A 26,457-nucleotide genomic window follows, 5' to 3' on the forward strand; every position below is an offset into this window, starting at 1 on the left:
TTTGATTCAATACTATGATGTGTTCACAAAGGAACTGCATGCAAAAAAGAATTGTGATATCATATACTTGTATTCCGATAAAGCTTTTCGTACTGTTGCAAATGGCATACTGCTATACAAATTGGAGCAGTATGTTATTAAAGGCAAGTTGCTACAATGATAAAAAGGTGGTTGAGTGGAAGAAGACAGAGAGTGGTAATCAATGGATGCTGCTCTGCATGGACTAATGTTATTAGTGGAGTCAGGGTTCGGTGATGGGCTCATTATTTTATTGTATATTTATCAATGATATTGATGAAAGTATATCATGCTTAATGTTGAAGTTTGCTGATGATACAAAGGTTGGCAGGGTTGTTAATGACAGTATGCTATTAGCATTAGTAGAGGCATATGATGCAAGAAAACAAGCTTATGTAGCATCAGCCAAAAAAAAAAAAAAAAACAACCCTCGCATTTCACTCCTCCATTGTTCCAAATGCCTGTCCAGTTAAAAATGTATTTAGGCTATCAACTTCCACAACAAAAGATGGAAGTTTGTTCCACCAATCAACCACCCCCTTGGCTAAAGACAAATTTCCTCATATCTATTCTACAACTGTCTTTCCTCAATTTGAATCTGTGCCCTCTCAGATTCTTAATCTGAGCAAGAGGAAGAATCCCATCAGCATTCAGCTTGCTCAACCCATTCAAGGCTTTATACACCTCAATCAGATCACCTTGCAAGTGATCTGATTGGGATGCAAATGGCATCTCAATCAGATCAATCTTAAGTTCTGCAAATTGCAGTTCCTTGCAGGCACTGCAGTAAGAGCACTCCTTTGTTCCCCTCACCAATCTTATTGCCCTTCTTTGTACTTGTTTTAGCAACTCTACATCTTTCCTAAAATTAGGCCTCCAGACCTGCACAGTAGGTGTACAGGTCTGGAGGCCTCATTTTAGGTAAGATATAGGTGTGGCTTGTAGAATGGAATAATCATCTCCCTGTCCCTGCTAGCAAAATTCCTTTATATCATTGACAAGACTCCATGACCTTCCCTGGCAGCCGGTCTGCATTGCTCAGCAAACTCCATATTTGACTGCACAATTACCCCCAGGTCTTTTTCACTTTCCACTTCTCTGAGTGTAGTACCTTTCTCTTGGGTTATTGCTACCCATAGGCAGTAGCAATAACCCAATATCATTGATGAATACACAAAACAACAATGGGCCTAGCACTGAACCCTGGGGATCTCCACTAATAACATTTGTCCACGAAGAACAGTGTCCATTGATTACCACTCTTTGTCGTCTCCCACTGAACCATCCCTTTAATCCAATGTAGCAACTTCTCCTTAATGCCATACCTCTCCAATTTGTACAGCAGTCTTCAGTGTTCAACAGTATCAAAAGCTTTCCTGAAGTCCAAGTGTATGATATCAAAATTATTTTTGATATTCAGTTCCTTTGTGACTACATCATATAATCCAATCAAATTGGTCAGACAGACCTCCCTTTAACAAACCCATGCTGTGTTTTAACTGTTACTGCAGTCTTGTCTAGATGATCCTGCAATGCTTCTTTAACGAGTGACTCCATTATTTTCCCAGAAACAGAAGTTAAACTAACAGCTCTGTAGTTACTTGTGCACCTTTTGAACCCCCTTTGTGAATTGGTGATACATTTGCACACCTCCAGTCCATGGGGACCTCCTCTGAGTCCAAGGAAGCTCTCAAAATTATGGCTAAAGGTTTGCTTACTTTCATTGCAACAGGATCTAGAAAAGTTGGGCAGATGGACTGACAAGAGGCAACTGCGATACATTGACCAATGCAAAGTACTGCATATTGGTAGAAGTAACCCCAGAGAAGCTTACACACGGTGTGGTACTACACTCAAGGTGGTAGAGAATGAAAAAGATTTGGGAGTACTTGTGCAGTCAGATATGAAGTTTTCTGAGCAGTGCAGACAGGCTGCCAGAGAAGGTCATCAGGTCTTGCCAATGATACACAGGAATTTTGGTAGTAGGGATAAAGAAGTGATTATCCCTTTGTCACACCTTGAGTATTGCGTACAGATCTGGAGGCTTCATTTTAGGAAGGATGTAGAGTTGCTAGAACGAATACAGAGAAGGGCAACAAGATTGAAGGGGTCTTCTTACCAAGAAAGGCTTAAGTTCTGAAAAGTGCAGTTTCTGGAGACTAGGCACCTGTGAGGTGATCTGATTGAGGTGTATAATTCCTTGAATGGGTTGAGCAGGCTCAACACTCAGATTACGAACCTGAGCGAGCATGAATTCAAATTGAGGAAAGACAGTTGTAGAATAGATGTGTGGATATTTGCCTTTTGCCAGTGGGTAGCTGATTGCTGGAACAAACTTCCATCTATTCTTGTGGAAGTTATATTAAGCTTTATGCTAATTTATATTAAGAAGTTAATGGCTCAAATAAATTCAAGGAAGAACTGGACAAACTTTTATAGTGAAATGGGAAGTGTGTGTGTGTGTGTGTGTGTGGTTTTTTTTTTTTTTTTTTTTTTTTTTAGCTGATGCTGTATAAGCTTGCTTTCTTGCATCATATGCCTCTACTAATGATAATATAGTCTATTTGATATCTTTTGGTGCTCTGCATGTATAGCATCTTCTTTTTTTGATATTTTGCCGAGGGTATTTGTAATAATTAATTTTTTTTGTTTACAGAATTACACTAATTTTATTCTGCTTTCATTTATTTCTCTTTTCAAGTCCATATTTTTTACTTATACCTTTTCGCTGCATTCCAATCATTGCAAGGCATAATGACAATACCATAACTATAGCATTGTCATTATTGAGCATTAGCATTAGTGGGGGCATGTGATGCAAGAAAACACCATATTTTTTGTAGAGTTTCAAATATCTTCAATTTGCTCATGTATTTCTTCCACTTCCTCTTTTGTATGCTGGTTGTTGGCATTACTAGGTGGTAGATGACTTTCATCAACCAATGAAATACCACCACTTTGCTTATTGGAGGCTTGAAGTGGTGAAACCCATATTTAGTCTCTAGAGCAAAGTTTCCGGCACCCCCCCCCCCCCATACTTCTCCTTCAACCCATGCAACAATTCTAATCTCAACGATGTCCATTTCCACTTGCAGTCTGCCAAACCACATGTTCTTTTTCTGACAGAATCTCAGTTATCGGTTGATTCAACTACTGCTCATCTTAGATGCCCAAATTATTTGCTGTATGATTCCTTTCGCCTCAAAGGTGGTACTTGTGCATATGTCCGTTCTGATATTCCCTGTCAGAGACTTGGCAATTTGGAATCTCCTCTCTTTGATCTTCTCTGGCTTAAAATCTCTCTACCTCATTGTGTCAAATTCATCTGTTGTCTCTACCGTTCTCCCAACTCCACTAATCACTTGGAGCTCTTTGACTTCCTCTCTTTGCAACTTGACTTTCTCCAGTTCAACTTTCCTAACAGTGAGGTAATTTTCCTTGGTGATTTTAATGTTCACAACTCCAGCTGGCTTCCGTTTTCTAGTCACACCGACCCAGCAAGTCGAGATGCTGAGGCTTTTGCACTTACTAATGACCTGCACAGATTGTTCATTTAACTAGAAGAATACCGGACAATCCTAATCATACAGCCAATACGCTTGATCTTTTTCTCACAACAACCCTTCCAAGTACACTGTCAAAGTGAGAGGTCCTCTAGGCACTTAAGATCACAACTTGGTGATTGTCTCTTCTCCAATGGAACCTTTATCTCATGGGTATTCCCAACCTCGTGTTGTTTGGCATTACAAGAATGCAAAATGGGATGACCTGCGAGACTTCTTCTTTTCTTCTTTTCCTTGGTCGGATTACTGTTTCAAAACTTCTAATGTCAACGTTTGTTCAGATCGTGTCAGTGAAATTATTCTTGCAGGAATGGAATCCTTTATTCCACACTCCACTTTAAAATCTCGTCCTTTATCTAAACCTTGGTTTTCCAATAAATGTGCTAAGGCTGTTTAAGAGAAGAATGTTGCATATCGTAATTGGCTTGTTTCTAATTCTTCAGTTCCGTTTTCTGCCTACACCAAAGCTCACAACAATTGTAAAGCAGTTATTAATCAGTCCAAACTAGAGTTTGAACGGGCTAAGAGTAGAAAACTTGCTTCTTGCCCTAATGGTAGCTGAGAATTCTGGTCTCTTGCCAAAGCTATTGGCCGCAACTTTTGCCCATCTCTGCTCCCACCTTGTACAAACCAGATGGTTCTGTTCTCACTTCAGCCAAGGATAAAGCTGACCTGCTAGCATCCCATTTTTCTTCCAGTTCATGTATTAATGATCTTGGTAAAACACCTCCCACCATTCCCAACACGGTCCATTCAATGCCTCCTGTGGTCTTCCGTCAAAAGGATATCAGAAGGATTTTGATGAATCTTGATGCTAAGAAAGCTCCAGGTCCTGATGGTATTTCTCCACTTGTTCTGCAAACCTGTGCTCCTGAACTTACTGCTATTCTTTGCCGCCTTTTTTCACTTTCTTATGCCAAAAGTGTTTTTCCTTCTGCTTGGAAATTTGCTCATATCCAGCCAGTTCCTAAAAAGGGTGACAAATCCCTCCCATCCAATTATCGTCCCATTGCAATTACTTCTACTCTTTCTAAAGTAATGGAGAAATCAATTAACCGCCAACTCTTAAACTACCTAGAAACCTGTCTGATCAACGATCGCCAGTATGCATTCCGTCAGTGTCGATCCACTGGTGATATTCTCATTTATGGACTAATTCAATGGAAAAGTTCGGTGAAACACAAGTAGTTGCTCTTGACATATCAAAGGCTTTTGATCGTGTTTGGCATAAAAGTCTTCTAAACAAGCTTCCATCTTATGGTTTGCCAACTGTTTTTAGTAATTGGTTATCCAGTTTTCTCTCTGAACGCTCACTGAGGGTGATGGTAGATGGCTCTCTGTCTTCTAACTTCTCCACTAATGCCGGTGCCCCCCAAGGTTCAGTTCTTTCCCCCACTGTTTTCCCCTTGTATATTAATGACCTTCTTCCATTGACTGGAAATCCTATCCATAGTTTTGCCGATGATAGCACATTGCATTCCACTTTCCATTTTGAGAAACCTTGTCCTGCTCAATCAGCTTCAACTTCTTGAAAATCTGCTACCAATTCCTTAAATGCCGATCTTTAGGTAATTCTCCAGTGGGGCAAAGACAACTTAGTTGATTTCAACCCTTCTAAAACTCAGTCTTGTCTTATATCTCGCAAAAAGGATTCTTCTGCTCCTATGCTTATCTTTAGGGACACTCCGATTTCTAGGCAAAATGATATATCTCTTTTTGGGATTACCCTGACTTCTAATCTCTCTTGGCACAAGCACATTACAAATATTGCTTTCTCTGCATCTAAAAAACTTGGTTTTCTCTTTCGCTCTCGGCGTTACTTTTCTTCCAAATAGCTGCTCTGTGTGAATAGCAAATCCGCCCTGCCATGGAATATTGTTCCCACATCTGGGGTGGTGCCTCCAAAACCTCTCTCAGGCTTCTTGATTCCATTCAGAAGAGGGCAGTTAGGTTAATTAATGATTCATCTTTAACAGAGTCTCTCCACTCACTTTCTCATAGATGTACTGTTTCTGCTGCATGCCTCCACTACAGATACTTCCATGGGCACTGTTCTTCTGAATTGGCTTCTATAATTCCCGCTCTCTCTCTCTCTCCTTCAAAACAGTCCGAACACGTGCCGCCACCAGCCAACATCCATTTACTGTCCAACTTAAAACCCACAGAACCAACTTTTCATCTTCCTCTTTTATTCATTCAACTGCCGTTTTCTGGAACAACCCTCCTTCATACGTATTTCCTGAAAATTACAATCTACAGAAGTTCAAGTTCAATGTCAACAAATATCTTCTTTCGTCTTCTCAACCTCCAACCCAGGCACGGTACTAAGTACTATAGGTTCTAATACCTCTCGTGTTTGGGGTTCACATAAAAAAAAAAAAAAAAATGCACGGTACTAAGTACTATAGGTTTTGATTCCTTTCATGTTTGGGGTTTTCATAAAAAAAAAAAAAAAATATATATATATATATATATAGACAATGATTATTGTTGTGTCATCAAAGTTTCTTGCGAGGACCGACTAACTGGTTAAAATAAATTTATTAAAATAAAAATGATATATACATAAGATAAAACAGAAATACAATAAGATAAAAGCATTAAAATACAATAAGATAAAAGAGTTAAAATATATATAATAAAAGTGTTAAAATACATAGTAGCTTTTGAAGCGAAGTGCCTCTTCATCAGCTAGTCTGTGAATGGTGTACTTCAGTATATATTGATGGTTAGAATAGCACAAGTCAGCTGGGCATGATCATGTGTCATGAGTCTGGTGTCGGTAAAGCAGAATTACATACATGTGATGATTGCCAATGATCATCGCACTGCAATACAGTACATTCTATAATAGGGTGTACTCCCCTTGTCCAATTCATAGTACTATTATTGGTGGCTATGTGTTGTGCTACAAGCCATGAGTGATAACTCACAGTTTGTTTCGAACTTGAGTAGCAAACAATTATCTAAGGAGCAACATGATCTCTTGATCCTCAGCATGAAGTTTGCGGTCCTTCCTTGTAAACCTCATATTTGGCTATGGGTGTGGAAGCATCTCTCGACAAGCTACCTGAAGAGACTGCTAATGTAATCTGCTTTAAAACAGCTTCGATTTTGCAGCACTTTCGGTCTATTACTAATAACCTCAGATGATGTCAACAGGAAGCTCTTTCTTCTTTGTGCAAAGATGGCACTGTTGTAATTTTGCCTGCAGATAAGGGACGGCGCACTGTTGTCCTGGATAAGTCTGAGTATATTTGTAAAGCCCTCGCTCTATTACAGGATCGGGAGGGTTATGAAACTGTGCAAGACTCCCCTGTAAAAGTGTTGGAGAAGTTGGAATCCAAAGTTAATAAACTGTGCATTCTTGGTTTTTAGCCAATAAGATTACCAAGAACATCCACTGGAAGCTTCATGCAACAGGTTGTCGACTCCCGCAGTTTTATAGACTTCCAAAGATCCACAAACCTGATGTTCCTTTACGGCCCATTGTTTCTTGTTGTCATACATCTACGTATGAACTTTCTAAACATAAAATACATTGGCAAGTTATTAGCACCCCTTGTTGGGAAAACTGTTTACACTGCTTCCAGGGCGCTTCTGTGGCCAGGTGGGAAGGAGCAGCAGTGCGTAGCACATGCTTCTTGATTAGACTGGGGTTCAAGCCCGTCACCACCAAATACGGAGGATGCGGAAAGGTCAGGGAATGACCATCGCATATCTCAGAGCAATATGGCTTTAGTTGCTAATGTTCCTAAAAATCAAACAACAAACATGCTTCCAGTAGTACGCATTTTCTGCATATTTTTAAAGATTTTATTATTTCTGAAAGCAAGGTTATGGTCTCCTTTGATGTGGTTTCTCTGTTCACTTCTGTTCCTGTACAACAGGCTATTGCCTCTGCAAGACGTCTTTTGAGCAGGGATACCACATTGGTAGATAGAACCTCGCTCTTTACAGATGATATTTGTACTGCTCTCAATCTGTGGGGCGGGATCATGTTCAACGACTCTCTGTTTCACCAAATACAGGGCACAGCTATGGGTGCCTGTTAGTCCTATCGTGGCCAATATCACCATGGAGGAACTTGAGTCAGATTTTCTTGAATTTACCTATCCCTATCACTCTCCGTGGCGTTATGTTGATGATATTTTTGCAATTGTACCCCAGGGATCAGAATCTGGGCTGCTGCAATATCTCAATTCCCTGTTGCCCGTCATTCAGTTTACGACTGAACTAGAGGTTGATAATACCCTTCCTTTTTTGGTGTGTTAGTCCAATGCGTGGATTCGTGTTTAGTAACTTCCGTTTTTAGGAAGCCAATGTGTGCAGGCAAATTTACCAATTATGGCTCTGGCACCCCCCTGGTAATTTACGTAGCACTGCTCATACTTTATTCTCCCGCGCTTGGATGCACTCTAGTTCGACTGGTTACAGGCAATTGGAGATTTCTAAAATTACGGCGGAACTTTCATATTGCGGCTATCCACCTCATGTTCTAGATAGACGTGAGCTTCAGGCTCACGAATTTGTTACGAAATCTAACCCCCTTCCCGTCAATCAATTTATCTCTTCGCCTACATTCCCTATTATTTGGGCATATCGGAACGTCTTGTCAGGATCTTGTGTTTCCATCATATACGATATGTGCAACTTCCAGGGAGGAAATTACAATCTATTATTTCTAAGGTGAAAACACCTGTTCCTCCTTTCCTACGGAGTGGTTCCATATACTGTATTACATGCCCGGATTGTGTGTGTGTGGGGGGGGGGTTATGTAGGTGTCTGGTAGAAGATTGAAAGATCGGGTTTCTGAGCATGAGATGGTTCTGCAAACTGCTAATTTTGAACACTCTGCAGTCACCAAACATTATTAGGTTGAGCAGCACAATCTTGATCCCCAATGGGATATTGAAATTGTCAACTATTCACATGATTACCACCAGCACTCATGGCTTAAAGCACTATACATAGCCACCAATAATAGTACTATGAATCGGACGAGGGAGTACACTTACACCCTATTATAGAATGTACTGTATTGCAGTGCGATGAGCACTGGCATTTATCACGTGTATGTAATTCTGCTTTACCAACACCAGACTCGTGATACATGATCATGCCCATCTGACTTGTGCTATTGTAACCATCAATATATACTGAAGTACACCATTCACAGACTAGCTGATGAAGAGGCACTTCTCTTCGAAAGCTACCATGTATCTTAATGCTTTTATTATATATATTTTAACTCTTGTTGTATTTAATACTCTTATCTTATTGTATTTCAACGCTTTTATCTTATTTTATTTCTGTTTTATCTTATGTATATATCATTTTATTTTAATAAATTTATTTTAACCAGTTAGTCGGTCATCGCAAGAAACTTTGATGATATAATGCAACCCGATGCACAAGGCCTGTTTTCTAATGATTATTGTTATTTGCTGATTGTGTTTGTAGGTTCACTGATATTATTCTATCGCTATGTTGTGTTGCACTATTGTATTTTCTTGGTTCTCATACTTTTGTTTAAAATTAAGGCAACTCCAGCTTGGAATAAATGACTATTTAGTCTCTATTCCAGAAATCTCCACAGCCTTTCCATCTGGTTTAACTTCCCAGGGTGCTGATTTTGAGTCTGTCCATTTCTCTTTTGATATGAGGATGTCACTGAACTCCTTTTTTTGCAACTGTCTTCATGTAATCCTTCAACTTAATGTAACACACGTAAGATTTAAATCAGTGCTGACGTGTTCAAAAATCTGATTTCTTGTTATGTAAATTATCTTAACGAGGACAAGAGGGCATTCAAGATAATTATATAATGCAACGTTTATTTTCTTTGGACAAATAATAAAATTTCCTTTTTTTGGAATGAAAGTACTATGAGTGATTAAATTTAGACTGTTTTTTGGCCAACTTGTTATCCTTTAGAAATACAGTTACTCTTTCTTTATTTAATTTCTTGCTACTGCTGGCTGTATTTTGTTTTTGAGAAGAATTAAAATGAGCTTACTTCCACAATCATTATTATTTTTTGAACTTCATAAGTGTTACTTTATTTGGCATGAAAAACTGTAGATTTGTTGAACCTTATCCATATTTCTAACTACAAGAATTTTTGTGCAACTTAAGAGGTGAGATACCTTTGCTTATTAATGTGGTTCTCCCTTTAAATTCTTTGACCATTTCAAACTTTGCAGTCATATCGATGTCCAATTTAATGGTATTTACTGTAAAAAATTATCTCACAAATAACAAGCTTAATCCACAGGAAAACTTTGTGACTCTTCAAACAAAACACTTAAGACGGGTTTGTTCTGATTTTAACATTTCTAACATTATTCAAAACTACAAACAAACTTTAGTCTTTGACTTAATTTGTGATTGGACTCAATTTTTTTTTCACCCAAGGAACTTTCTGCTCTTATTTTCTATCCAAATATTCCTCTTGCATTCTGTTATTAGCCACAGTTATCAGTTATTTTAAGTTGCCACAAAACATTCAGAACTATGTAACGAACATGAGTTGACGATCCTTCTGGTTAACAGCAGCCATTTTAGTTCTGAGCTGAACAAAATCCATGCCATGAAGTAAGTACAGAGATTTCTTTTTAGCAAAACAGAGCAATTTTAAAATGTGTTTTCATACAAATTGTGACAGGCTATGAGCTCCTAAATTTTAGTACATTACCAGGTAAGTTCAGTAATCTAATAATCAGAATTTCATAAAAATTTATCAAAAGTACTCTAGCATAGGCATTAACAATGTTCAGATTTGGAACACTATTCATATATGGTCATGCATTTTAATGATATATATATATATATTTTTTTTTTTTTCATATAATGTAATTCAACTTTTGGGATAGGCATTCAAGGAATTGACACATATTGTACACAGAGAAGATTACATAACTAATACTGAATTATGATAAAACCCAGCCCTTTTACTTCTAGAGGTATGTGCTGAGCCTGCTGTTAATTTAGACTATCACAATAATGCATGTTTTCCTATAGAAATAAAAAGCAGTATATGATATAACAAGGTAAAATTTTTATGTCAGGAGGTTTATGCCTCACAATTTTCATGTTAATGCTATTAAAATAATTAAAACCAGAGGGTCTTGTATTATTTAGAAAGGTCTTGTTTATGATTCATTTTTTTTTTATTTTAACAGTTTTAACATTACAACTGTGAAGTTGTAATGTTAAAAATGTTACTTTTTTATTTCTTTAAAAATAATTCATTATCGTAGCTCATTGGGAGGGGATAAGCATATGTGTCTGGCAGTAAAGGGGCTCTTCATAGTTGTAATGCAGTATTAGGCCTAATACAGTTAGTGCAGTGATGTCTCCTGAGTTTGAATTATGTGGAACCTCAGAATATAACATAAGTAAAATTGTAATTATTTTAATAGAACCACATTTCTTTCTTTATTGAAACATTATAAACAATTTATAAACACGAAGCTGTTAGCATCTTTCATTTTCAAGTTTGTAAAAAGTGTAAAATTTCAGAGTTATGCTTTTGCACATATTTGTGACACACACTGATGAATTCATCAATTTACTGAGAACAAGTGCAATTTATCATATTCTAAATCACTGAAAATAGTTTGAACATTTCCTTTATAAATTCTTCCAATCTCTGTAATTTTATTCATTAGTATTCTGTATTGCCCAACTATTACTTTTTGACATGGCAACCTATTTTTAGGTTACTTTGATTAGACTCAGAAATCTTGACTTGGACATTATGGTCTAAGCTTAAGCTGTTAATGTACCATAAAAAAAATAAAACAACCTTTGACTAATTAGATACAAAAAATAATGTCAGTTTTGGTAAACATGTTTTTTTGAATAGTTATAAAATTGCATGAATAGATGAAAGTAAATAAATAGTGACGCTACCTACTAAAAATATGCTTCACATTATTTTAATTTACTCATTATTATTATTTTGAAAAATGGTTCATTTGAAGATTTCTTATTTTTTAATGTGAATATGTCTTAAATTTCAGATATTAATGTATTGGAACTATTGATATTGTATATACATATGCAGTATGTATGTGTAATGGTTTGTAGATTTTAGTTAATTACAGTATTATTAAATTTAAAGCAGTTGTTAATTATGTTGAAGATGTTAGCATACAGTTGGTTTCTAAGCATAGTAACAATCTTGTGATTGTTACTGTGCTTTGATATGATATGTGTTATGTGGAATGACTTAGCTATAATCATACAAAATTATATCAATCTTAAGTTAATGTTATATTCAGTGTGAAAATAGTTCCTTGTATATACTATTTAGCTACTGATGAAGACTCTCAGAATTGAGTTTTACTGCATTGTATTAATTAAAGTTAAGACTTGTAATATTCCAAATTGCTCCATTAAATGCATGCTGTAATTTATGCAAAGTTTGCTTGTCAAGTGATTTTCTGACTGCTAGGTCATCCTAGGCCTAGTGAAGCTCAACTGATAAAGGGAATGGTGTTACCGTACAAAAATAGTGTAGATCTAAAGTGAAATGCAGGGACTTCCTCAAAAGTGGGAGATTTTCTTGATTGAGCATGTAATGTACTTCCCAGGTGCCAAATATGAGCAACCATCTGAGTTGTTGCATGAGTTGTAGATCATTATCATTGATCTTGTGTCTTTGAGAGGATTCTAAAAGACATCCCCTGCCCCTTAGGAAAGCAGAAACCACTTAGATCTATAGGAGACACAAACTCTGATGAAACCAAGCCCTAAGAAATGGAAAGCCCTGATGTGGCAGGGCTTTCCATTTCCATTCCACTTTCTCTAAAATCAGCATCAAATGATTATCACGTGGCTATCAAGTTAGGAACCTTAGTCTGATATAGTAGAAGTCTATATGGCAAGTCTCTCCTCTTACTAACACAGACCCAAAAGGAGGCAGCAGTATTGGGGGAGACTGCTACTAAAATTCATGGTGACCTTGCTTGTAGCTTCCGGTCCAGTTTAGTGATGATGCTGTTATAGAGCCTCTGCTACTATGAGGAATTTGCCACCCAACTGGTCCCAGCCTTAATGGGGGTGTGGGAAGGCTGAGGCAGGTGGGATGGGAAATTCCTCCAGTTTCAGTACTGCCACAAATTGGGGAATTCCAGTTTCAGCACTGCCACAAATTGCAGAACCCTGCTGCCACAACAAGAAGGTTCTGCAATCTTTGCAGTGCTGAAACAACAGCTTTCTTAGAATTTGGGGGGGGGGGACAATTCTAAGAAACATGATGGTACACTTCAGTTTCCATCATGTGAAGAAAGCAGATGTTGTTTGCATCTGTTGAAGAGCTAGAAACTTGAATCTCAATGAATATTAAGCCCTAACAGCACTTAAAAGGATCATTTGATCCATACGAACAAAACTGAAGAGACTTGATTGAGGTATTTAAAGCTTTGATTGGATTGAGCAGGCTCAATGCTTACGAGATTCTTCCTCTGGCTCATATTATGCACACGAGGAGACATAAATTCAAATTAAGGAAGGATAGTTGCAGTGTAGATGTGCGTAAGTTTGCCTTTAGCTGTCAGGTGGTTGATTATTGGAATAAACTTCAGTTAAGTGTTGTGGAAGTGGAAAGCTTAAATAAATTGAAGAACTAGACAAACTGTTGAATGGGATGGATAGATAAAATACGGAAGTTTTTTTTTTTTTTTTCCATTTTCTGTTGTTCTATAAGTTTGCTTTCTTGCGTCATTTGCTGCTACTAATACTAAAACAACAGAGGCTTAGGGATCATCGGTAATGATTATGAAACTTACACATAGGACCCCCATTTCAAGAACTCAGTATTAGCACCTGAGACCCTATGTTAAAGTGAGCCCTGCACGCTATCCCTTAAAGCTTACCAACTCCAGTATAAGATTAATGTATACAGGTAGTTCTCGACTTTACGAGTTAATTCGTTCCTAGCACGCACTCATAAAGCGAAAACTCGTAAAGTGGGAATTCATTTCCCATAGACATAAGGTTAAAAATAGGGGTTACGTTATCAACAATGAAATTAGTGTGATAATTAGTTTGTTTAAACAATGATTGATTTATCCAAAGAAATTAAAACATAGCCTGTAAAATCAAGCAAATTATAATAATAAAGAAATTATTTATGAATGTTTATTTTTCATCATCCACTAAATGCACACTCATTGATCACTCATTATTGGTTCGGTTTTCGTTCGTTTATTGCACAAGGAGTCGTCTTCTTCAGAAATGCTTCAAGAGGCATTTATTTCCAAGATAATCTTCTCTTTTCTTAATAAATTTCAATAGCATGCATAAGCATTTTTTAACGGAATGCACAAATTGCAACTAACATGATTTGTGCCTAGTAACAAGTTTACGAAACTTAAAAAAAAAAGAATGAAGGGTAGATTCTGAAAATTTATTTGTTTTTATACGATTAAAGATTTTGGTAAAGGGGAAACACGTTTCACCACAACAATAATGCAAAAAAACACAATTCCAGCTATTGGTATTTTCGCAAATGCAATAACATTGAGTTTACTACCTGTTTATAATTGCTTGCAGTAACAGAAAAGCCCAATAAACAGGAAAGTGCAAATTGTTTTTATTGTTTTATGGTCATGACCTCCAGAAACATGCTTTAGAAAAATATCACAAAGCCGTTCAAAATTGGTTCTTATAACAGAACATATGATAACGATGAAGGTGTAGTGCATTTTAGTGATTTGAATTGGTAACTAATAAAATTTGCATATAAAAACGACCCTTTAAGAGGGTTATATAGCAAAAATTTTAACTTCCAAGGTCATGGAATGAATTACCAAAAAACGTGTTAAAATGTTCACATAAAAAAACGTTCACATTGCGATATTTTCACGATACGATGGTGTCTCTGGAACGAATTAATATCGTAAATCTGGATACACTGTATTGTATAGCTACACATATGGTTTGAAATGCGGTATTTATGAATGTTTAACATTCTGTTTTTTGCAATTAATGTTCATATTTTCAATTTTGTTGATACTTGATACTTTGAAAAAAAAAAAAAAAACTCAAAGCGAAAACTCGTAAAGTGAGAACTGCCTGTATTCTGAAAGTGCAAAATGTGCAGACAAATGATGCAGGCATCCTGATCCTGACTATATAATAATATTGAAACTATAACACCATCCAGAATTTATTTAGTTCCTTGTAATTTCTTTCTTGTCCATACCTAAATAAAGGTCATTTGTTTAAATAAAATTGTGAAATATAAGAGAGGTGAAGCTTAAGGATCTGGAAAGATTGGTTGTAGTATGACCTCAGTGGTGAAGGTAAGTTAGTAAGGCAGGTCTGTTGCAGTCACTGGGAAATGTGTTAATAGCATTTTCATTCTAAGTCATCACTGATTCATCCAGACTGTTTTAATGCAAGTTGAAATGTCATGTAACAAATTTGTAATGTATTATTATGCCTTGTCCCCATTTGTAGTGCATTGCATCACAGTCAATTTCTTTATCCAATAGAAGAAAAAATTAGGATTTAAAAATAAGAATAAATGCATTGAAAAAAAATAAAGGTTAATGTTAAGTTATTACTTTTAATTTTTGATCAGTATGAAAAAAAAAGGGGGGGGGTGGAAATGGCAGGTGTATTTCAGAAGCGCATTCTTTTGAATGCTGTTCCGAAATATAATGAACATTCGATGTTGCGACTGAACTACAATGATGAGGTCAAGTAATTACTGTATTTCCCCATGTATAAGATGCGCCTTAATTTTGGGGGCCGAAATTTGAAAAAAAAAATGTATTACATAAAGTTATTGAACTTAAGTTTTATTCATCATAAAATTCATACAACTCCTCATAACTTGAATTCAGCACTGTACGAAAATCTTTTCTGAGCCATTTCTGGGCAGAACGTGGCAAAACTTAACCTTATATACTGGTAACAAGTGCGAAACAATGAGCGCAAAGACAACAAGTGCGAAAAAGCGGGAAATGCAAGTAAAAAATCTACAACCACTGTATAAGATGCACCCAGTTTGTTGACCCCAAATTTTTCGAAAAAATGTGCGCAATTTACTACTTGTGGCTCAGATGCTTTTTTTTTTTTTTTTTTTTTTATGAATTTTGTTAATTACTCACTTCTTATTTTATAAAAAGTTTATTTATTTGTTTATTATATTTTTTGGCTATTTAATTCTAGGAAAAAAGTTTACTTAATATATCCTTATTTTCTTTTTGTATATTTTGATGAATATTTAATAAAAATATTTTGTGAAAGGCTTCAGAGAGCTTATGTAATTTCATTGCTTTTGCTGAGATTTTCAAGATTGGAATTCTCAAAAGAACTTTTTAAGCTAATTGAGAATTCTCCATTATGCATGTTGTCATTTATTATCTCATTGGTATCCCATAATTTATTTCTTCAGCAATTACGGGATAAATGCTCTTCCCGTTTTCTTTTGTCACTCGTTCAGTTCCTTAATTTGATTAATTTCTCAACTTCTTTTAAAGTGAAGGTTTTATTTTTTCAACTACTTAATCTTTTATACAACTTTAGGTAATTTTGATTGCATTAAATTGAACAGTGATGAAGTGATGCCACCGGGCTAGCTGGGTGGGTAAAGTGCCTGCCTGGCAACCCAAAGGTCGCAGGCTTGAATCCCGCCTCGAGCTTGGATCAAAGTACTGCAAAAACCTTGGGAGGTGCACTATGGCCACAGAAGCCGATGCGCCAACAACTACAAAAAAAAAAAAAAAAAAAAAAAGATGAAGTGATAGAACATTAATTCCAGCTGGTGATGCAGTTATCATTATGATGACAGTTAAACCTCTATTTGCTTTGCCCTACTTTTAATAGGAGTTTTTCTTTGCCATATCATGAGTAAAAGCCTATTCTTTGCCATTAAACCAACCTTGCAGTCATTATTATTTATTTATTTATTTTTCTGATTCTGGAGTGTGTAGAAAGCTTTTCCAGTTTGTCAGAATGATAGGGAGCAGTATTTGACTTGATAGTAGGCAGTTCCAAAGAATTGCTAACAGATTTTTTTGGCTTGAAAATTTGAAGAGCACTTTTGACAAAATCAGCTTGACTGCCTGCATATATTATTATCATTCTTCTCCCTTTACCACCCAGTGCTTTTAATCCTAGTATCAGTCCACAGAGAAAGGAAAGTCCTTAGCCAAAGAGTGCAGAGGATAGTAAAAAGAACAGGAATTTTTTTTTTTTGTCAGAGTAAAAGGAAAGGAGTCAATCATATTGGTCCACTTGATATTTATGGTAATAATATTGATGATCCCGAACTCGTATTATCTACTTGATATTTATGGTGACAGTATCAATGATCCTGTACTCATTGTTGATAACCAATGAGTTCAGGATCATCATATATATTTTTCAATAAAATTAACATCTGGAGAAATCTTTAAACTTGAGGATATTTAAAAAAAAAAAATATATATATATATATATATATATGATGAATGCTTCTATACCTCTAACTTCTAAAATGACAGAGATATACATATATATATGTATATCTCTGTCATTTTAGAAGTTAGAGGTATAGAAGCATTCATCATTTTGGCATTCATCAGTTTTTCATAAAGTATAAATATAATTAACAAAAAAGGTACTTATCCATTAATACAAATTGCATTTTATTTAATCACTCAACTTTCTATATCCAAATATAAATATAAGTTACAAAAATAGTACTTACTATGCATTATATTATATTATATTATATTAATTTTAATGTGCTAGTCTAGCTAATACTAATATGGAGTTGAATAGTAACTGACAAAAGAAAGAATGATTATAAATAGCACTGTTCTTTATGGACTTGTGTTATGAGCGGGGTCCCACAGGGTTTTGTGTTGGCCCGTCTTACTGATTATAATATCCATTAATGATATTAATGTAGGCATTTGAACTTTTAAGTCTAAGCTTTGATATTTAATTGCTCAAGAATGAGCAAGTTGGTTATGACAGTAATCGGTGTATGGTATATCAGTAAGACATAGAGCAATTACGGTAAAATTCTGTTACAGCGAATACTATTTTAACTGATTCTTTACTGTAATGAAAATATTTAAGCCCCAGCCAACTTCACTTATGAATAATGCTTTATAAATTTCATTTGAGCAAAATAATTCTGGGGAAAAATTCAGTACAATGAATTATTTTCAGAGTCCACTTATGCTTAAATTGGTTACATTAGTTTGCATATGTGAAAAACTGTAAATGACCCACATATTGTAAATAGAGCTTTGATAGGAATTGATAAAAATAAGAGTTTTCAAGGATGTGGAAAAAGAATTCACTTTCATACAAATATATTAGTTTTCTATATTTTTTATGAAATTACAGTTTACGAGGTGACAAATTTGTGCACCTACTTAATTTTATTAGTTACTTTTTAATTAACAAAAAAACAAAAAAAAAAAAAAAAACAGTCGGACCTCTGTATAACGAAATCGATCGTTCCCTTTAAAAAATTCGTTATAAAGAAATATGACCTTTTCAACAATGAAAAATACTGTAAATTCAGAAATATAGTAAAAGATGGAAAATAAATTAGAAGTGGGAATGGTTACATTTTAAAACAATTTATTAATACATATATATTAAGAAATGACTACATACATGATGTGCAAAATATATTAGTACACTTTTAAGAATTATGTAGTAAAATATTTGGTTATTTTTTGTTGTATACTGGATTCTACTGTACACCATTCATAAAAATGTTTGAATTTGTTAAACTTTAACCACAGATATATTTTCTGTTACATTTTCTTCCCACTGAAGTCCTTGATGCAAAGTTTGTGCTGGAACAGCCAACTTTTACTTTTCAAAACAAGAAGCATAGGTTTCATTTTTGGTTTTGACATTGTTTTTTTTTTTTTTTTTTTTTTTTGTGTTGGGATTGTTTTGTCTTTTATCTTTTAGTTTCTGGGTTGTACTGGAACAGCTAACTTTCATTGCATTCTTCAGTTTTTTTCAAAACATATTTGCAGACTTGGAGTCATCTCATTCTTTGATTCATTGAATTTTTTTTGACATCATCTTGGCACACAATTTTCTCAATGTCTAAATTTTCAGTTAAAACTTGTCTGTTTCTTTGCCCATATTGAGTTTTGATGCGCCATTGTAATGCTTAAACAGTGATCACTTCTAATCAATGTCTTTACCTGGTCCACATTTTCATCAGTGTTCATATATATCGGCATCCTGGTCATTCATTATCTTCCACATTCTCTCTTCGAAAAATATTTTGATTTTGTGCCAATCAAACATGTGAGCTCTTGACATAGTACCTTTCCCATAAACTTGATGCAATGGCTCGTAAATTTCAGTTAGTCTTTTTTCATTAGTTTTGTTATAAATTTGGGCCCCAAGTGCCAAGCGATTCTGTGATCAAGTGAATTTTTGCTCTGAATTAGCGCTCTTTCTTGAAGTAGAAATCGTTTCCTTATTTAAAGCATTTATTAACACACAATTAAATAATCCATAGTAAAGAAAGCAACTTTACTAGATTAAGAAGGAAAGCAACCTTCTCTTTCCCTTTTATTTTCTGTTATATCTTAATTACTAACCTAGTGCTTGGTCACAGGGCGGCACTGCTCCTGCCTCCACGTGGCGGGGCCGGTAACCTGGAAGGGAAAAGCTCTCCCTTTCAGGGCGAAATGGAGCGAACTGACTCCAATACCCAGGAATCCACTGGGTCAACGGACCGGAAGAGAACTGATCCAAGATATGAGAAATCTAGTTCTCTCGGAGACACCTCTAAGACAATCAGAAAAGGCGATGGAAATGAATCTGTCTCCACAAAGAGATTAAAAACTGACTCTCAAGTTTTAATTTCTCCAACATATATTATTGTACACTCAAATACTGAGAAAGCGGTAGGACAGTTGTCACCCTTTCTCATACAAAAGACTCTTGAGAGTTATGTCGGCCCACCAAAACAAGTTAAAAGACTAAAATCAGGCGACATTTTGGTAGAAACGGCCAATACTAAACACTCAGAAAAATTATTACAAATGACAACCTTTGCAGGAATACCAGTAACAGTATCCCCGCACAATACATTAAATACTTCAAAAGGTGTCATTACGGAATGGGACCTTCTAAATGTGCCCGAAGAGGAAATTCAAATGGAACTTCAGGAACATGGAGTCATCAGTGTTAAAAGAATTACAATTAAAAAAGAAGGGATAATCACCCCCACCAGGAATCTGATACTCACTTTCAACACGCCTAAATCACCCAGATCAGTAAAAGCTGGATACCTACACTGCAATATAAGACCATACATCCCGAATCCTCTCCGTTGTTTCAACTGTCAGAAGTTTGGTCACTCACAGACAGTATGTAGAGGAAAATTAACATGTGCAAACTGTGGTTCGCAAGAACATGCCACTTCTACTTGCACAGCTGGATCCCATAAATGTGTAAATTGTAAAGGCGATCATACTGCATATTCAAGGGAGTGTGAAATTTGGAAGAAGGAAAAAATGATACAAAAATACAAAGCAGAAAATGGAGTTTCATATCAGGAAGCTAAAAAGGCAATTACAATAAATATAACAAACAAATCTTCTTATGCGCAGATTACCACAATCAAAAAGGCTCCGGAAATTAAACTACCCAATTCAAAATGTTGTGGCACACAAATGGATGTTACTATCCCCCCAGGAGAATCCATCTCAGAATGGGTTCGTGAGTTTTACAAACCATCTCCGTCACAAAAACAAGAAAAGATTATCAATACTCCTTTATCTTTCCCACCAGATAATTCAGAAAATACAAGAAAAGCAAACAAAGAAAAGATAGGTAGTACAGGAAAAAAGACTGCAGAACAAATGGACACGGATGCAAGAAACCAAGGAGAGGAACCAATTCTCGAAATCTTTACTGAAGAAGAAATGGATACGGGTAGACCCTATTTTTCAAAAAAAGACAAAACCAAGGTAGACAAAAATAAATCAGCCCCAAGGAAGCAATCCGAGGGAACATCTAACCCCAAATGACAGATACGATTATCCAATGGAACTGTCGAGGTTTTCGCTCAAACGCTAATGATGTTATAGATCTCATCACCCAGTACCACCCACTAAGTATCTGCTTACAAGAAACCTATTTAAAACCACAGGACAATAGTATAATCAAAAATTATATCACATATAGAAAGGATCGCATAACGAATGGAACAGCGAGAGGAGGAGTTGCAATACTAGTTAACAGACATGTCCCCTCCCAAACAATACCATTGAACACACCATTAGAAGCAGTTGCAGCCCGTCTAGCAATAGGCTTCAATGTTACCATAGCCTCAGTATATCTATCACCTAATCAGGAATTCCGATTTAAGGATTTCGAAGAGCTGATCACTCAACTACCACCTCCATTCTGCATCTTAGGTGACCTAAATGGACATCACCCACTATGGGGCGATCACAAAATAGACCAGAAGGGTAAGCAAATAGAAAAATTAATTGTCGAGAACAACCTAATGATTTTAAATGACGGCACACACACATATTTCCACCTTCCATCAAAAAGCAGTTCTGCAATAGACTTATCAATCTGTTCCCCAACTCTGTTCCCTATGACTAAATGGAGCGTGCACGAGACTCCATTGAGCAGTGACCACTACCCCATTATTTTGAAAATCATGAAAAAACGCCATGCCAAGCCAGTAGGCACCCCAGATGGAAAATATATGATGCAGATTGGGAAACATTCAGGATACTAGCCAAGCTAGACCGCAACATTATTAAAAGAGAATCAGTACAAACATCAGTAGCCTATGTTACTGATAGTATGCTTCAAGCTGCGGAAAAGACAATACCTAAAACATCTTCTAACATCAGAATATATCCAAAACCATGGTGGAACAAAGAGTGCCAGGAAGCTAAAAAAGAAAGAAATAGAGCCTGGAACCTTTTTCGCAAAAATCCAACAACAGAAAATCTGATACAATTCAAGAGAACCAGAGCCAAGGTCAGGAAAGTGCAAAAAATAAGCAAAAAAGCTGCTTGGATGAAATTTGCATCCACTATAACTATTTCCACACCAACTACACTTATCTGGAAAAAGATCAGAAGGATGACCAACAATTCTCAATTAAACCACTCTCCATTGCTAAATTGGAAGGGACAGTTGGTTACAAACACCTTAGATATAGTCAACGTGCTTGCTGAAAATTTTTCAAATACATCTGCTAATTGTACATACCCCACAGCTTTTAAAACGTACAAGAAAGAGGCCGAAAAAATAAAATTAAACTTTTCTACCAATCAGTGTGAACAAAACAACTTGCCACTCACGGCAGCAGAACTAAAACAAACTCTGCTACAGGTGAAACACAGCGCAGTCGGTCCTGATGAAATCCATTATGCAATGGTACAACAATTAGATGAACAGTCCCAATTAGCCTTGTTAGATCTATACAACAAAATATACCTTGAAAATTCTTTCCCAAACAAATGGCACCACTCAATAATACTAGCTTTCCCAAAACAGGGAAAAGATCTCTCAGACCCACAGAACTACCGTCCCATAGCTTTGACCAGCTGCTTAGGCAAGATCTTAGAGAAAATGGTCAACAATAGACTAACATGGTATCTAGAAAATAATAATCTTCTCAATCCAGAACAATTTGGCTTTAGAAAAAATCGCTGTACCTTGGATGTACTTATACAACTGGAAAATCAAGTAAGAAATGCTTTTCTCAGGAAACAACACCAAGTCATGGTTAATTTTGATATCCAAAAGGCATATGATACCATGTGGCGATATGGTATACTTAAAAGATTACATCAACTTGGCCTTAGAGGACATCTACCCCTCTACATATACAATTTCCTTAAGAATCGGACCTTCCAAGTTCGAATGAACAATACACTTTCCAATGTATTTTATCAAGAAGAAGGGGTCCCTCAAGGATCTGTACTTAGTGCCACACTTTTTGCAGTCCACTTCAGCACAATAATAGAACAAATCCCAAACAATATCTTTACAACAGTTTATGCTGATGATTTCAGCATTTCTTATCAAGCGCAGCATATGAGAATAATAGAACGGCAATTGCAAGTAGCCATTAACAGAGTCATAAAATGGACAGAAAGAAATGGATATAGAATATCGGTACAAAAGACTGCATGCATACATTTCTGCAGAAAAAGGAATCTCCATCCTGACCCAGAACTCAGGCTGAAAGAACAGATCATCCCAGTTAAAAATAGTGTCCGTTTCTTAGGATTAGTTTTTGACAAAAAACTGACTTTCCTAGAGCATATCAGTCACATAAGAGTCCACTGTTTGAAGAAAATGAACATCTTGAAGGTCCTATCCGCTATATCCTGGGGAGCAGACAGGACAATCCTACTACGTTTATATCACCTTCTCATTCGGTCTAAGCTAGACTATGGTGCCCCAGTCTATGACTCGGCAAGACCTAGTGCTCTGAGATGGCTCGACCCGGTACATCACTGCGCACTACGTTTAGCCCTTGGAGCTTTCCGCACCTCACCTGTGCAGAGCCTGTACGCCGAAGCTCAAGAACCTCCTCTGCAAATCAGAAGACAAAATCAATTACTCTCTTATGCAGCTAAAATAAAATCTTTACCAGACCACCCTCTACAGAAAACTCTTTTTGCTTCTGAATGGGAACAACATTATCAGCAACAACAAAGAATCAATAAACCTGCGAATGTGAGATTAAAAACCCTTCTTCTCAGTAGAGAGCTTAACCTAGATAACATAAATCCGCTACCGAAGCAGTCTACTCCACCATGGACAATCAGACAACCTTTATGTGACTCCTCCTTCCACATTTCGAGCAAACAAATCCTTTCTCATATAAATCATCAACAGCTGCATGCTGCTTATAAGGCACAATTTTCAGATCATAGCTTTCTATATACAGATGGATCCAAAACTGATTCTCATGTGGGAGCGGCAGTTTACTTTTCTGACATCACATTGGCCCAAAAACTTCCAAAAGACTGTAGCATTTATACCGCAGAACTGCAAGCCATTATGTTAGCACTAGACGAAATCGACCATTCAAGTTTTCAAAACAGCATAATTTTTACTGACTCCCGTAGTTCCATGATGGCAATACAAAATATCAGCTCTAACAAACATCCTCTACAACAGCAGATTCAATACAAAATATCAAATCTCCTTGAACAACAATGTAACATTAGATTTTGCTGGATCCCAAGCCATGTCGGAATACATGGAAACGAACAAGCAGACAGAGCTGCCAAAGAAGCTAACAACAATATTTCTGCATCAGAATATATCCCTTTCTCAGACTATAAACACGTTATTGATCACAGTGGGATACATCACTGGCAGCAGCAATGGCAAGTACTTACCACTAACAAATTGCATCAGATTAAAAGATTACTCCAACCATGGAAATCCAGCATTCAGAAAAATAGACGCGATGAAGTGATACTTGCTAGGTTAAGGATAGGACACACGTATTTCAGTCACTCTTATCTTTTGCGAGGAGAGGATCCCCCTCTATGCCCTATCTGTCACATACAACAAACAGTAGAACATGTACTGATTACTTGTCCAGCTTTTGCAGATGAACGCCGAAACTCCTTCAAAGAGCTAAACAAACATCACTCCCTCACTCTCAAAACCATACTGGAAGATAGGAAAAATATAGCAGATGTTTTTCAGTTCCTTAAGAAAATAAATTACTACAATCAAATATAAGACTAAATATTATTTCTAAAGCAAGCTATAGTCATTCTCTGTTACTCTTGGAAATCATTAGCAGCAATATACGAATTAAAACAAAACCATTATATAAAATAAAATTTTACAGGCGCATTTTAGCCGCAGTAGCTCTTGCGCCAAGAATCCTTAAATCAAATCAAATCAAATGTTATAAATTTGAAGTTGATTTGTTGCTTGATTCTTTTGTCTGTCATTTTTACAGCAAACTGTAAAAACTCAAGGTAATGAAAACCTTGATTGTCTCATTGTAAAGTGAGTGAGCATGTTGGAACATGACTTGGCAGATAACTTGGGAAAGGTGTCCAGGTCAACTGCTGTGGCTTTGTTTCACAGGTGGCACTTGGTGTGTAGTGGCTGTAAGTGGCCTTGTTATTTATTAGCCACATCTTGTATATTATAAATATTAAATATATTTATATATATATATATACACTGTAAAGATTAATAGGAGAAGGAGGAGTATGAAAAAGAAAATTGATTATGGACAAAGGCAACTGATGGACAGAAAGAACCTGATGCCCAAAGTAGTATAATAATATAAGTAAGTAAGTAAATAAAAGATGTAGAGATAAGAGAAGCAAGTATAAAAAAATAATAAAATAATACATATATATAGAAATAAGCAAATATTATAATACAAAATGATATTGAGATATCACACAGTCCTGGCATCGTTATCAAGTGTCAACCACTAGAATTGTGCGACAAGATGACAATATAGTGTGTACTTCGTTTCCGACTTAAAGTACATGCTGTGGCAAGTGATAATAATATCATTACATAGTAATAATATTATTATCACTTGCTTGGAATATAGAAAGCAGGCATGTATTTTAAAGTTAACATGACAAGGTTAAATCAAATGACCCTTAAATCAAATGACAATGCTAACAGCATATGCATATATTGACATCAGTAGGTGCAAAGGCGCTTTTTAGTTACATTTGTTTAGAAGCAATCACCAAACATGCTTAAATTCATATATTGAATAGTAATGACGGTGATTCTTCTTCCACAGTGGTGAAATTTTGGATCTTTAGTACAATGCATGATACAGAGTTTATTACATCTATGTAATTGCCGACCGGGCTAGCCGAGTGGGTAAAGTACCTGCCCGGCAACCCAAAGGTCGCGGGTTCGATTCCCGCCTCGGGCTTGGATCAAAGTAGTGCAAAAAAACCTTGGGAGGTGCAATATGGCCACAGAAGCCGATGCGCCAACAACTACCAAAAACAAAAAAAAACATCTATGTAATAGACAATGACCAACTTTGGTGAATTTTCATATGTATGTGAATTAAAAAAAAATTCCAGATAGATTCTCTGTGTATCTGTCAGTTAGTTCAGAAGCATTTTATTACTTACTTCAAATGATTGGACCAAAGATTTAAGAACAACTTCCCTATGATACAAACATGTGGTTGAAGAGTGCATTTAGGAGGGGGGGGGAATTAACCTTGAATGAACCAGTTAAGCCAAATGGTCATCATACGAACAACAAAATTTTTGTTTCAACTGGTTACTTGACTGATTGATGTAATAATGCAGTGTGCACTACTGTATTTGATCCAGTAAAATTCCATTTGTTGGAATTATGAATACTGAAAGTATTGTTCAACTGATTGCGGCCGACCGGGCTAGCCGAGTGGGTAAAGTACCTGCCCGGCAACCCAAAGGTCGCGGGTTCGATTCCCGCCTCGGGCTTGGATCAAAGTACTGCAAAAACCTTGAGAGGTGCAATATGGCCACAGAAGCCGATGCGTCAACAACTACCAAATCAAAAAAAAAAAAAAAAAAAATCAACTGATTGCTTGCAAGATCCAATATAACTTTACCCCAAGGCATGTAACTAATTTGCTGTAATAGAATTTCTTATACTACTGTACAGATGGATTGTTCTTGGCATGTTGCCAGCAAGAGGACTCTACATAATTATCCTACATGGGTGGGTTATAGTCATCATAATTTATTTTCTTTAAGAATAGGGTTGTTATTGATGCTTTTTAAGTAGGCTAGCAAATAATAGTTATTTATTTTAAATTATTGAAAGATTTTTTTTTTTTTTTTTTTCCAGTTTTTGAATATATTGTTATAATTATTGTATGTTTTTTTATTTT

The 26,457-nt window shown here is 36.1% G+C and overlaps 1 protein-coding gene across 6 annotated transcripts in view; it reads left to right on the forward strand.

The window, feature by feature from the left end:
- LOC150081387 (uncharacterized) overlaps window positions 1-26,457 on the forward strand; it is a 325,542-nt gene that overhangs the window by 211,273 nt on the left and 87,812 nt on the right. The window lies entirely within an intron of this gene.

The sequence above is a fragment of the Mastigoproctus giganteus genome, chromosome 8 (genome assembly GCF_048544385.1).
Source record: "Mastigoproctus giganteus isolate SK-2022 chromosome 8, ASM4854438v1, whole genome shotgun sequence".
In the NCBI taxonomy this organism is placed as follows: domain Eukaryota; kingdom Metazoa; phylum Arthropoda; class Arachnida; order Uropygi; family Thelyphonidae; genus Mastigoproctus; species Mastigoproctus giganteus.